The 12,500-nt window shown below is 47.2% G+C and overlaps 1 protein-coding gene and 2 long non-coding RNA genes across 17 annotated transcripts in view; 2 read left to right on the top strand and 1 right to left on the bottom strand.

The window, feature by feature from the left end:
• Positions 1-12,500, top strand: part of LOC118379415 (transcription factor 4-like) — a 439,744-nt gene that overhangs the window by 317,026 nt on the left and 110,218 nt on the right. The window lies entirely within an intron of this gene.
• LOC127931671 (uncharacterized) lies at positions 2,523-3,029 on the top strand. The gene is made up of 3 exons (XR_008142269.1): positions 2,523-2,579; positions 2,694-2,807; positions 2,960-3,029. It is a non-coding gene; the product is annotated as an uncharacterized LOC127931671 (long non-coding RNA).
• LOC127931668 (uncharacterized) lies at positions 8,787-9,768 on the bottom strand. The gene is made up of 3 exons (XR_008142265.1): positions 9,590-9,768; positions 9,310-9,519; positions 8,787-9,274 (listed from the first exon to the last, which is right to left on the bottom strand). It is a non-coding gene; the product is annotated as an uncharacterized LOC127931668 (long non-coding RNA).

The raw sequence follows: 12,500 nt of genomic DNA on the forward strand, positions 1-12,500 counted from the left end.
TAACCCTGAACACACTGTCCTAACCCTGAACACACTGTCCTAACCCTGAACACACTGTCCTAACCCTGAACACACTGTCCTAACCCTGAACACACTGTCCCCTGAACACACTGTCCTAACCCTGAACACGCTGTCCTAACCCTGAACACACTGTCCTAACCATGAACACACTGTCCTAACCCTGAACACACTGTCCTAACCCTGAACACACTGTCCTAACCCTGAAGCCTGAACACGCTGTTCTAACCCTGAAGCCTGAACACACTGTCCTAACCCTGAACACACTGTCCTAACCCTGAACACACTGTCCTAACCCTGAACACACTGTCCTAACCCTGAACACACTGTCCTAACCCTGAACACACTGTCCTAACCCTGAACACACTGTCCTAACCCTGAACACACTGTCCTAACCCTGAAGCCTGAACACACTGTCCTAACCCTGAACACACTGTTCTAACCCTGAACACACTGTTCTAACCCTGAACACACTGTTCTAACCCTGAACACACTGTCCTAACCCTGAACACACTGTCCTAACCCTGAACACACTGTCCTAACCCTGAACACACTGTCCTAACCCTGAACACACTGTCCTAACCCTGAACACACTGTCCTAACCCTGAACACACTGTCCTAACCCTGAACACACTGTCCTAACCCTGAACACACTGTCCTAACCCTGAAGCCTGAACACACTGTCCTAACCCTGAAGCCTGAACACACTGTCCTAACCCTGAACACACTGTCCTAACCCTGAACACACTGTCCTAACCCTGAACACACTGTCCTAACCCTGAAGCACTGTTCTAACCCTGAACCCTGAACACACTGAGCTGAGGCGAGACATGACCATGTATAATTTGCTGCCTGGTTTCTCAGCAATAAGCACTGAGGTTGATGTGGGATGGTGTTGGTAAACAGCAACAGCGACGTCCCGACGACAACGTCAACATCAACAACAACGCAAAGAGTGCTCTGGAGGTTTCCAGTGGGAGGGGGAGGCTCTGGCATCTTTGCCCAGGTTAGGGGCCTCGTGTACTGGGCCTCGCACAACCTAGTGAAACACATGGAACAAGTCAAGCGATGTGTGTATCCTCATGCTTAGATTCTTGCAGTATGAGAAATGTTATTTTCTGAAAAGTTGTACTTTAGTGACTCTGGTCTCCACCCAATATCACACGGAACAGGTTCAACAGGCTCCCTATGACCCACAATGCACTTCTTTTGACCAAGGCCTTATGGGTTATTTGAGACACTTCCTGTCTGTTTTGTATTGCCTCTCGCTCTCTCCCAAACCTTTTATCTCTTTATAATCAGAGAGGAGAGGAATCAAGCTTGTTTATCCCAGTTTGTCCTCGACCATCCCCCCTTTTATGAAGATATTGTCCCCTTTTATCTTGCTGCGTTTTCCCCCTCTTCCCCTCATTCTCCAGATTCATATTCCAGAGGTCCCCGGAGGAGCTGTGGGTAAACCATTCCAGATTTTTCCCTATCGCTACCCGTAATCCTTAAAAATGTATTTGGCACGTCGAGTCCTCTGTTCCGCAGACCCTTTGGTGTGGAAGTGGGGCGTTGGTGTTAGAGAGAGTGAGGTAAAGAGAGTGCGGAGGTTAGTAAGTGAGAATGAGGCGTCGATTTGTGAGTTTGTGGGGGTTTTGTGAGGTGGAAGAGATTTTGTGAGAGGTAGGGGTTTTGTGAGGTTGTGGGGTTTTGTGAGGTTGTGGGGTTTTGTGAGGTGGAGGGGTTTTGTGAGGTGGAAGAGGTTGTGTAAGGTTGTGGGGGTTTTGTGAGGTGGAAGAGGTTTTGTGAGGTAGTGGGGGTTTTGTGAGATTATAGAGGTTTTGTGAGGTGGAAGAGATTTTGTGAGGGTAGGGGTTTTGTGAGGTGGATGAGGTTTTGTGAGATGGAAGAGGTATTGTGAGGTTGAAGAGGTTTTGTGAATTTGTGGGGGTTTTGTGCGGTTGTGGGGTTTTGTGAGGTGGAAGAGGTTTTGTGAGGTTGGGGGTTTTGTGAGGTGGAAGAGGTTTTGTGAGAGAGTGGGGTTTTGTGAGGAGGTGGAAGAGGTTTTGTGAGGTTGTGGGGGTTTTGTAAGGTTGGGGTTTTGTGAGGTGGAATAGGTTTTGTGAGGTTGTTTTTGTGAGGTGGAAGAGGTTTTGTGAGGTGGATGGGTTTTGTGAGGTGGAAGAGGTTTTGTGAGGGTTTTGTGAGGTTAAAGAGATTTTGTGAGGTTGTGAGGGTTTTGTGAGGTTAAAGAGATTTTGTGAGGTTGTGGGGGTTTGTGAGGTTGAAGAGGTTTTGTGAGGTGGAAGAGGTTTTGTGAGTTTGTGGGGGTTTTGTGAGGTGGAAGAGGTTTTGTGAGGTGGAAGAGGTTTTGTGAGGTGGAAGAGGTTTTGTGAGGCGGAAGAGGTTTTGTGAGGCGGAAGAGGTTTTGTGAGGCGGAAGAGTTATTGTGAGGCGGAAGAGGTTTTGTGAGGTGGAAGAGGTTTTGTGAGGTAGTGGGGGTTTTGTGAATTATAGAGGTTTTGTGAGGTGGAAGAGGTTTTGTGAGGCGGAAGAGGTTTTGTGAGGCGGAAGAGGTTTTGTGAGGTGGAAGAGGTTTTGTGAGGCCGAAGAGGTTTTGTGAGGCGGAAGAGGTTTTGTGAGTTTGTGGGGGTTTTGTGAGGTGGAAGAGGTTTTGTGAGGTGGAAGAGGTTTTGTGAGGCGGAAGAGGTTTTGTGAGGCGGAAGAGGTTTTGTGAGGCGGAAGAGGTTTTGTGAGGCGGAAGAGGTTTTGTGAGGCGGAAGAGGTTTTGTGAGGCGGAAGAGGTTTTGTGAGGTGGAAGAGGTTTTGTGAGGTGGAAGAGGTTTTGTGAGGCGGAAGAGGTTTTGTGAGGTGGAAGAGGTTTTGTGAGGTGGAAGAGGTTTTGTGAGGCGGAAGAGGTTTTGTGAGGCGGAAGAGGTTTTGTGAGGTGGAAGAGGTTTTGTGAGGCGGAAGAGGTTTTGTGAGGCGGAAGAGGTTTTGTGAGGTGGAAGAGGTTTTGTGAGGTGGAAGAGGTTTTGTGAGGTGGAAGAGGTTTTGTGAGGTGGAAGAGGTTTTGTGAGTTTGTGGGGGTTTTGTGAGGTGGAAGAGGTTTTGTGAGGTGGAAGAGGTTTTGTGAGGCGGAAGAGGTTTTGTGAGGTGGAAGAGGTTTTGTGAGGTGGAAGAGGTTTTGTGAGGTGGAAGAGGTTTTGTGAGGTGGAAGAGGTTTTGTGAGGCGGAAGAGGTTTTGTGAGGTGGAAGAGGTTTTGTGAGGTAGAAGAGGTTTTGTGAGGTGGTGGAACATTAGTCTGTGTAAGGTAGAAGACAAGGTTTTCTGGGAAATTGTGTGTTGGTGTGTGAGGTAGCCCGGTTGGTGCATTGTGCTGAATACATAATGTGATAGCTGTCAGCTGATCTGTCAGCTGATCTGTCAGCTGACACCCTCCAGCCAATTACTGGGCTCTTCCTTACTGCAAGGCTCCATCAACAACCCAGAACAGTGAAATACTCTTCCATCTTAAACATAACATACACTGAAAACACAAACAAACTGTCCACAATTATTATTATTATTATTATTATTATTATTCCCAACACGAACTTACACAGTTTTTGTTTTCATAAAACCTTTTTTTTTGTAACACAAATCGTAAAAATGGCCAGACATTACAGTCATTGTTGCTCAGGTCACTTCCTGTTGTTCAAGGCTTGTGTCTTGTGTTGTTTTAATCTAAATGATAAACATGGTCTGGATGGACAATGAGCTCATCGCTGTTCTGCTCTTTCCTGGTCGCACACATGTGGACACAAGCGTTTTTTAATATATATATATATATTTGTGACATATCATTACTCATCTATCACACGCTGTTCAACATCTGGCCATCTACCACATGCTAAACCAGAGATGACCAATCAGCTAGTTTTGTTACTACGGTACAGCACACACACAGGGGGGTCTGAAATGATTGACACCAATAATAAAGATAGGAAATAATGACTATATAAAATGAATCATTAAAATACTGAGCTATAGTGTATGGTTGTTTTATTTTGTGTGTGTGTGTGGGGGGGGTGTTATCGTGAATAATGATGAGCGAGAAGGTTAAAGAGGGTTAAACCACGAGACATAAAACCCCAAAAACTAAACAGCAAATGCATCCAACATGTTTGTAGAGTCACACGCCTGATGTAAATCAGAAGAGCTATTAGGTTAACAGAGCATCTCTCTCTAACAGAGCATCTCTCTCTAACAGAGCATCTCTTTCTAACAGAGCATCTCTCTCTAACAAAGCATCTCTTTCTAACAGAGCATCTCTCTCTAACAGAGCATCTCTCTCTAACAGAGCATCTCTCTCTGTAACAGAGCATCTCTCTCTAACAGAGCATCTCTTTCTAACAGAGCATCTCTCTCTAACAGAGCATCTCTCTCTAACAGAGCATCTCTCTCTAACAGAGCATCTCTCTCTGTAACAGAGCATCTCTCTCTCTAACAGAGCATCTCTCTCTGTAACAGAGCATCTCTCTCTCTAACAGAGCATCTCTCTCTAACAGAGCATCTCTCTCTAACAGAGCATCTCTCTCTAACAGAGCATCTCTCTCTGTAACAGAGCATCTCTCTCTAACAGAGCATCTCTCTCTGTAACAGAGCATCTCTCCTAACAGAGCATCTCTCTCTAACAGAGCATCTCTCCCTAACAGAGCATCTCTCTCTAACAGAGCATCTCTCTCTAACAGAGCATCTCTTTCTAACAGAGCATCTCTCTCTCTCTTTCTAACAGAGCATCTCTCTCTAACAGAGCATCTCTCTCTAACAGAGCATCTCTCTCTAACAGAGCATCTCTCTCTAACAGAGCATCTCTCTGTAACAGAGCATCTCTCTCTAACAGAGCATCTCTCTCTAACAGAGCATCTCTCTCTAACAGAGCATCTCTCTCTAACAGAGCATCTCTCTCTAACAGAGCATCTCTCTCTAACAGAGCATCTCTCTCTAACAGAGCATCTCTCTGTAACAGAGCATCTCTCTCTAACAGAGCATCTCTCTCTAACAGAGCATCTCTCTCTAACAGAGCATCTCTCTCTAACAGAGCATCTCTCTCTCTAACAGAGCATCTCTCTCTAACAGAGCATCTCTCTCTAACAGAGCATCTCTCTAACAGAGCATCTCTCTGTAACAGAGCATCTCTCTCTAACAGAGCATCTCTCTCTAACAGAGCATCTCTCTCTAACAGAGCATCTCTCTCTAACAGAGCATCTCTCTAACAGAGCATCTCTCTCTAACAGAGCATCTCTCTCTAACAGAGCATCTCTCTCTAACAGAGCATCTCTCTGTAACAGAGCGTCTCTCTCTAACAGAGCATCTCTCTCTAACAGAGCATCTCTCTCTAACAGAGCATCTCTCTCTAACAGAGCATCTCTCTCTAACAGAGCATCTCTCTCTAACAGAGCATCTCTCTCTAACAGAGCATCTCTCTCTAACAGAGCATCTCTCTAACAGAGCATCTCTCTCTAACAGAGCATCTCTCTCTAACAGAGCATCTCTCTCTAACAGAGCATCTCTCTCTAACAGAGCATCTCTCTCTAACAGAGCATCTCTCTCTGTAACAGAGCATCTCTCTCTAACAGAGCATCTCTCTCTAACAGAGCATCTCTCTCTAACAGAGCATCTCTCTCTAACAGAGCATCTCTTTCTAACAGAGCATCTCTCTCTAACAGAGCATCTCTCTCTAACAGAGCATCTCTCTCTGTAACAGAGCATCTCTCTCTAACAGAGCATCTCTCTGTAACAGAGCATCTCTCTCTAACAGAGCATCTCTCTCTAACAGAGCATCTCTTTCTAACAGAGCATCTCTTTCTAACAGAGCATCTCTCTCTAACAGAGCATCTCTCTCTAACAGAGCATCTCTCTCTAACAGAGCATCTCTCTCTAACAGAGCATCTCTCTCTAACAGAGTCACAAGGTTGATGTAGTCATTACATACAAGGATTATGGGACCAAATACTACACTTTTGACTACGTTATTAATAAGAGCCTTTAGGAGTGAGAATAATTTACCTTTTTTGAGAATTTCCCCATTTTTGGAGCGTACGATATAGTTTAGTATTTTAATAATGCATTTGTATTTATTTATTCATTATTGCTGGTCTTCATCAAAGGGGGGAGTTATTTGGCAGCATTTTCTTTTCGTGTGTTTTTAGATGTCATTGTTAGATAGATTTTATTTATTTATTTATATTTGACAGGTGATTTGAGTTTGGTTTCCTCTCTGAATCTGTGTTGTCTGCGGTTGGTAGTGTTGCTGTAGTACCGTGGTGAAAAGGCTGCTTGTATAGCTACAGACAGAGCAGCATTATGGACACACACACACACACACACACACACACACACACACACACACACACACACACACACACACACACACACACACACACACACACACACACACACACACACACACACACACTCACACACACACACACACACACACACACACACACATATATACACACACACACACACACACACACACACACACACACACACACACACACACACACACACACACACACACACACACCACACACCGTTTGAGATGTGTTTGTTTTGCTGCGTTAGAACCAAACCCGGGTTTTCATCTTCCAATCAGTAACTAACACAATTAGTAACTAATGGACGTTTTGACTCTGCCACTTATACTAGTGGAGTCTCTCATTTCTTCTCCTTTCAATTCCCTGGATAACTCGACTCTAACCCTGAATATCCAACATGGAGTCTCTCATTTCTTCTCCTTTCAATTCCCTGGATAACTCAACTCTAACCCTGAATATCCAACATGGAGTCTCTCATTTCTTCTCCTTTCAATTCCCTGGATAACTCAACTCTAACCCTGAATATCCAACATGGAGTCTCTCATTTCTTCTCCTTTCAATTCCCTGGATAACTCAACTCTAACCCTGAATATCCAACATGGAGTCTCTCATTTCTTCTCCTTTCAATTCCCTGGATAACTCAACTCTAACCCTGAATATCCAACATGGAGTCTCTCATTTCTTCTCCTTTCAATTCCCTGGATAACTCAACTCTAACCCTGAATATCCAACATGGAGTCTCTCAACATGAATATCCAACATGAGTCTCTCATTTCTTCTCCTTTCAATTCCCTGGATAACCAACTCTTCCAACATGGAGTCTCTCATTTCTTCTCCTTTCAATTCCCTGGATAACTCAACTCTAACCCTGAATATCCAACATGGAGTCTCTCATTTCTTCTCCTTTCAATTCCCTGGATAACTCAACTCTAACCCTGAATATCCAACATGGAGTCTCTCATTTCTTCTCCTTTCTTATCTCTTCCTCCCTTATTTTTCTCTCATTTCAGCTCAGTAACATTCTTATTCAGTTAGCTCTTTTGTTTCTGAATCCTGTCATGGTTTTGTGTGTTGTCTCTGTGTGTGTGTGTGTGTGTGTGTGTGTGTGTGTGTGTGTGTGTGTGTGTGTGTGTGTGTGTGTGTGTGTGTGTGTGTGTGTGTGTGTGTGTGTGTGTGTGTGTGTGTGTGTGTGTGTGTGTGTGTGTATGTGTGTGTGTGTGTGTGTGTGTGTGTATATGTGTGTGTGTGTGTGTGTGTGTGTGTGTGTGTGTGTGTGTGTGTGTGTGTGTGTGTGTGTGTGTGTGTGTGTGTGTGTGTGTGTGTGTGTGTGTGTGTGTGTGTGTGTGTGGTTATTGAGCCTCCTTCATTTTGAAAAGCAATGAGACTTTTTCTGATGTCCATTTTTCCTGTGACAGAGAGAGAGAGGACCTTATTAGCTGTCATGGCCCGAGATGGCTTCCCAGACTATGCCTCACACACACACACACACACACTCACACACACGTCCGTCCCCAAAGCTATTTCCTGTTTGCCCTGTGTGCTTGGAGGGCCATTATAAAGTACATTATATTTACTCTAAGAAACGTGCGGCCTGCACTGCATCCGCATTCTCCTATTCTATTCCCTCCATTGAAATGAGGTGGAGGTCTAACCTCGGAGGGAGAGATTAAGGAATATGGCCGGATGGATTTCAAGATTTCCCTTCCCAAAGAAATTGATTGGAACCCCCCACCTCCCACATCCGGTGCCAAACAAATGCAGAGGCTGCATCCTTATTTCCTATTGGCTCTGGTCAAAAGTAGTGCACTATATAGGGAATAGGGTGCCATATGGGATAGAGCCAGATATTTCCTTCCTGTCAGAATGATCTATATAGGGTTCGTATAGGATGTCATTGATCGCCTGGTCTCTATATGTCATACAATTATAGCTTTATTTTCTGTAGAGAATGTAAGTGGGAATTTTCTGAGAATCATTTATTTAATTTAGTATGATCATTTATGATTCTTAGGGAATTATTATGTCATTTTTGTGGTCATTCTTAAAATAAATGTGTTATTTTTTGGGGGGGGGGTTGGGTTAGAGAGGTATTGGGGGGTTGGGTTAGAGAGGGATTGATTCATTATTTGATTTCCTACTTTGACCATTGTGGTTTTTATTAGTGTGATTAATTTTTCCTCAGGGGTGTTTGTCAGTGTGCTATAGTACACATTCCTATCTCGCTGCCTGGGTCTACATCTCTCGAAATTTGTATTTTAATTTATTGAACTTTTATTTATCTAGGCAAGTCAGTTAATTAAGAACAAATTCTTATTTACAATGACGGCCCTACACCCCCGGCCAAAACCCAAAGCTTTGTCCGAGCTCGTCTTTCCTCTTCTCACAATCAAAACACACAATACTCGCAAAGAAATTCCTTAATTTGCATTTGTTGTCAATTACAAGGGATTTCCAAAGAATACAACAACAATAACAGGCTTATATTGTGCTGTTCTGTTGGCATCCTACTGTTTAAACCATAGATCTGCATAACCAATAGAACTATAGAACAATAGAACTCTATACGGAACTATCGGAATGATTTCAGATGCATTCCACAAGAGGGCTCTGACACTTATTGGGCACCTCTCTGTACTAGCCTGGCACTGCCCTGGAATCACCTCTCTGTACTAGCCTGGCACTGCCCTAGAATCACCTCTCTGTACTAGCCTGGCACTGCCCTAGAATCACCTCTCTGTACTAGCCTGGCACTGCCCTAGAATCACCTCTCTGTACTAGCCTGGCACTGCCCTAGAATCACCTCTCTGTACTAGCCTGGCACTGCCCTAGAATCACCTCTCTGTACTAGCCTGGCACTGCCCTAGAATCACCTCTCTGTACTAGCCTGGCACTGCCCTAGAATCACCTCTCTGTACTAGCCTGGCACTGCCCTGGAATCACCTCTCTGTACTAGCCTGGCACTGCCCTAGAATCACCTCTCTGTACTAGCCTGGCACTGCCCTAGAATCACCTCTCTGTACTAGCCTGGCACTGCCCTAGAATCACCTCTCTGTACTAGCCTGGCACTGCCCTAGAATCACCTCTCTGTACTAGCCTGGCACTGCCCTAGAATCACCTCTCTGTACTAGCCTGGCACTGCCCTAGAATCACCTCTCTGTACTAGCCTGGCACTGCCCTGGAATCACCTCTCTGTACTAGCCTGGCACTGCCCTGGAATCACCTCTCTGTACTAGCCTGGCACTGCCCTAGAATCACCTCTCTGTACTAGCCTGGCACTGCCCTAGAATCACCTCTCTGTACTAGCCTGGCACTGCCCTAGAATCACCTCTCTGTACTAGCCTGGCACTGCCCTAGAATCACCTCTCTGTACTAGCCTGGCACTGCCCTAGAATCACCTCTCTGTACTAGCCTGGAGTTCTGTGTAAGGACGGGGTTCTGCCCCCCTCTAACCCCTGCCTCACCCACCTGCCTTACACACACACACACACACACACACACACACACACACACACACACACACACACACACACACACACACACACACACACACACACACACACACACACACAGAGACAGACACACACACACACACACAGAGACAGACACACACACACAGAGACAGACACACACTCCCCCTCTCTCTCTCTCTCTCTCTGCTCTTGGCAATGAGGCCAACCTTTGCCGGGTTAATTTGACCTAATTAGTGGTCAATTAAAAACTCCAAATTGCTGAATCGAATGTCTTTGATCAAATCCCTGCTGGCTGGTTTTCCACTAGTCCAGCCACCATCTTGAATTCATTTGGAGGCAGCAGTGTAAACAAGCAAAAATTGGGGTCTTTCGGTTTTTCCAGAGGAAAGAGGAAAGTCGGCCTGTGGGTTTCTCCTCTATCCTCTCTCCCTCTCCCGTGTGGTTCACTCAGAGCGTTAGCCTGGTGTTCAAAGCCACCACCATCCCAAACCCAAGACCGAGACTGTCTCTGTAATTAGGCTAGCGGCTGAGGAAGAGGCTAGGGGATGAGGAGGAGGCTAGTGGCTGAGGAGGGGGCTAGCTGATGAGGAGGTTGCTAGCAAATGAGGAGGAGGCTAGAGGAGGAGGAGTGTAGCGGCTGAGTAGGAGGCTAGCGGATGAGGAGGAGGCTAGGGGATGAGGAGGAGGCTAGAGGATGAGGAGGGGGCTAGAGGAGGAGGAGGAGTGTAGCGGCTGAGTAGGAGGCTAGTGAATGAGGAGAAGGCTAGCGGATGAGGAGGAGGCTAGCGGCTGAGGAGGAGGCTAGAGGATGAGGAGGGGGCTAGCGGATGAAGAGGAGGCTAGCGGCTGAGGAGGAGGCTAACGGATGAGGAGGTTGCTAGCAAATGAGGAGGAGGCTCGAGGAGGAGGAGGAGTGTAGCGGCTGAGTAGGAGGCTAGCGAATGAGGAGGAGGCTAGCGGATGAGGAGGAGGCTAGGGGATGAGGAGGAGTGTAGCGGCTGAGTAGGAGGCTAGCGAATGAGTAGGAGGCTAGCGGATGAGGAGGAGGCTAGGGGATGAGGAGGAGGCTAACGGATGAGGTGGAGGCTAGCGGATGAGGAGGAGGCTAGTGGCTGAGGAGGGGGCTAGCTGATGTGGAGGTTGCTAGCAAATGAGGAGGAGGCTAGAGGAGGAGGAGGAGTGTAGCGGCTGAGTAGGAGGCTAGCGAATGAGGAGGAGGCTAGCGGATGAGGAGGAGGCTAGGGGATGAGGAGGAGGCTAGCGGCTGAGGAGGAGGCTAGAGGATGAGGAGGGGGCTGCCGGATGAGGAGGAGGCTAGCGGTTGAGGAGGAGGCTAACGGATGAGGAGGAGGCTAGCAGATGAGGTGGAGGCTAGCGGATGAGGAGGAGGCTAGTGGCTGAGGAGGGGGCTAACGGATGAGGAGGTTGCTAGCAAATGAGGAGGAGGCTAGAGGAGGAGAAGGAGTGTAGCGGCTGAGTAGGAGGTTAGCGAATGAGGAGGAGGCTAGCAGATGAGGAGGAGGCTAGTGGATGAGGAGGAGGCTAGCAGATGAGGAGGAGGCTAGTGGCTGAGGAGGCGGCTAGCGGATGAGGAGGAGGCTAGTGGCTGAGGAGGGGGCTATCAAAGGCTGGACTAGGTATGTTAGGCTGGACTAGGTATGTTAGGCTGGACTAAGTATGTTAGGCTGGATTAAGTATGTTAGGATTGACTAAGTAGGCTGGACTAGGTATGTTAGTGTGGCAGACAGGATGGGGAGGCTAAGAGTGGAGGCACACTGTCTCCTGACTGTGGTTGGGCGTTAGAGTGACTGTGGTTGGGTGTTCGAGTGACTGTGGTTGGGCATTAGAGTGACTGTGGTTGGGCGTTAGCGAGTGATGCTGGTTGGGCGTTAGAGTGACTGTGGTTGGGTGTTAGAGAGTGACTGTGGTTGGGCGTTAGAGAGTGACTGTGGTTGGGCGTTAGAGTGACTGTGGTTGGGTGTTAGAGAGTGACTGTGGTTGGGCGTTAGAGTGACTCTGGTTGGGTGTTAGAGAGTGACTGTGGTTGGGCGTTAGAGAGTGACTGTGGTTGGGCGTTAGAGTGACTTTGGTTGGGCGTTACAGAGTGACTGTGGTTGGGCTTTAGAGAGTGACTGTGGTTGGGCTTTAGAGTGACTGTGATTGATTCATTTTGGTTCATTTTGATAGTAGAACTGTAGAAACGGCCACCAAGCTGAGTCACAAATAGCACCCTATTCCCTACACAGTGCACTACTTTAGACCAGGGCCCATAACCACCATTTGGGAGGTATGTGAAGGGACTGACCACAAGAGGTCTATTTCAACAGGAAGTTGTGTTTCTCTGAGACAAATATGGTTGTTCCTTTTCCTGTTTCTCCCTCTACTTTGCCGGGACCCTCCCCCTCGACTTGCCCTCTGGATAGGTGTCAACTGGAGTCCCCCTACCCCCTGACGTGGCCTCTCTTCCTCCCTCCCCTGGACCCTAGCCTCCCCCTACCTCACCCCTAGGGCTGTGATTTCCCTCCCTCCTGACTTGGCCTCTCCTCCTCTCCCCCGGGATCCTAGCCTCCCCCCACGGCCTTGGTCACCCCACACCCCACCCCCTCCCACCTCCGCTGCAGCCCGGGACTCAGAGTCCCCTCCAACTCCCTCCACTTCCTG

The sequence above is a fragment of the Oncorhynchus keta genome, chromosome 9, assembly GCF_023373465.1.
Source record: "Oncorhynchus keta strain PuntledgeMale-10-30-2019 chromosome 9, Oket_V2, whole genome shotgun sequence".
NCBI classification, from domain to species: Eukaryota; Metazoa; Chordata; class Actinopteri; order Salmoniformes; family Salmonidae; genus Oncorhynchus; species Oncorhynchus keta.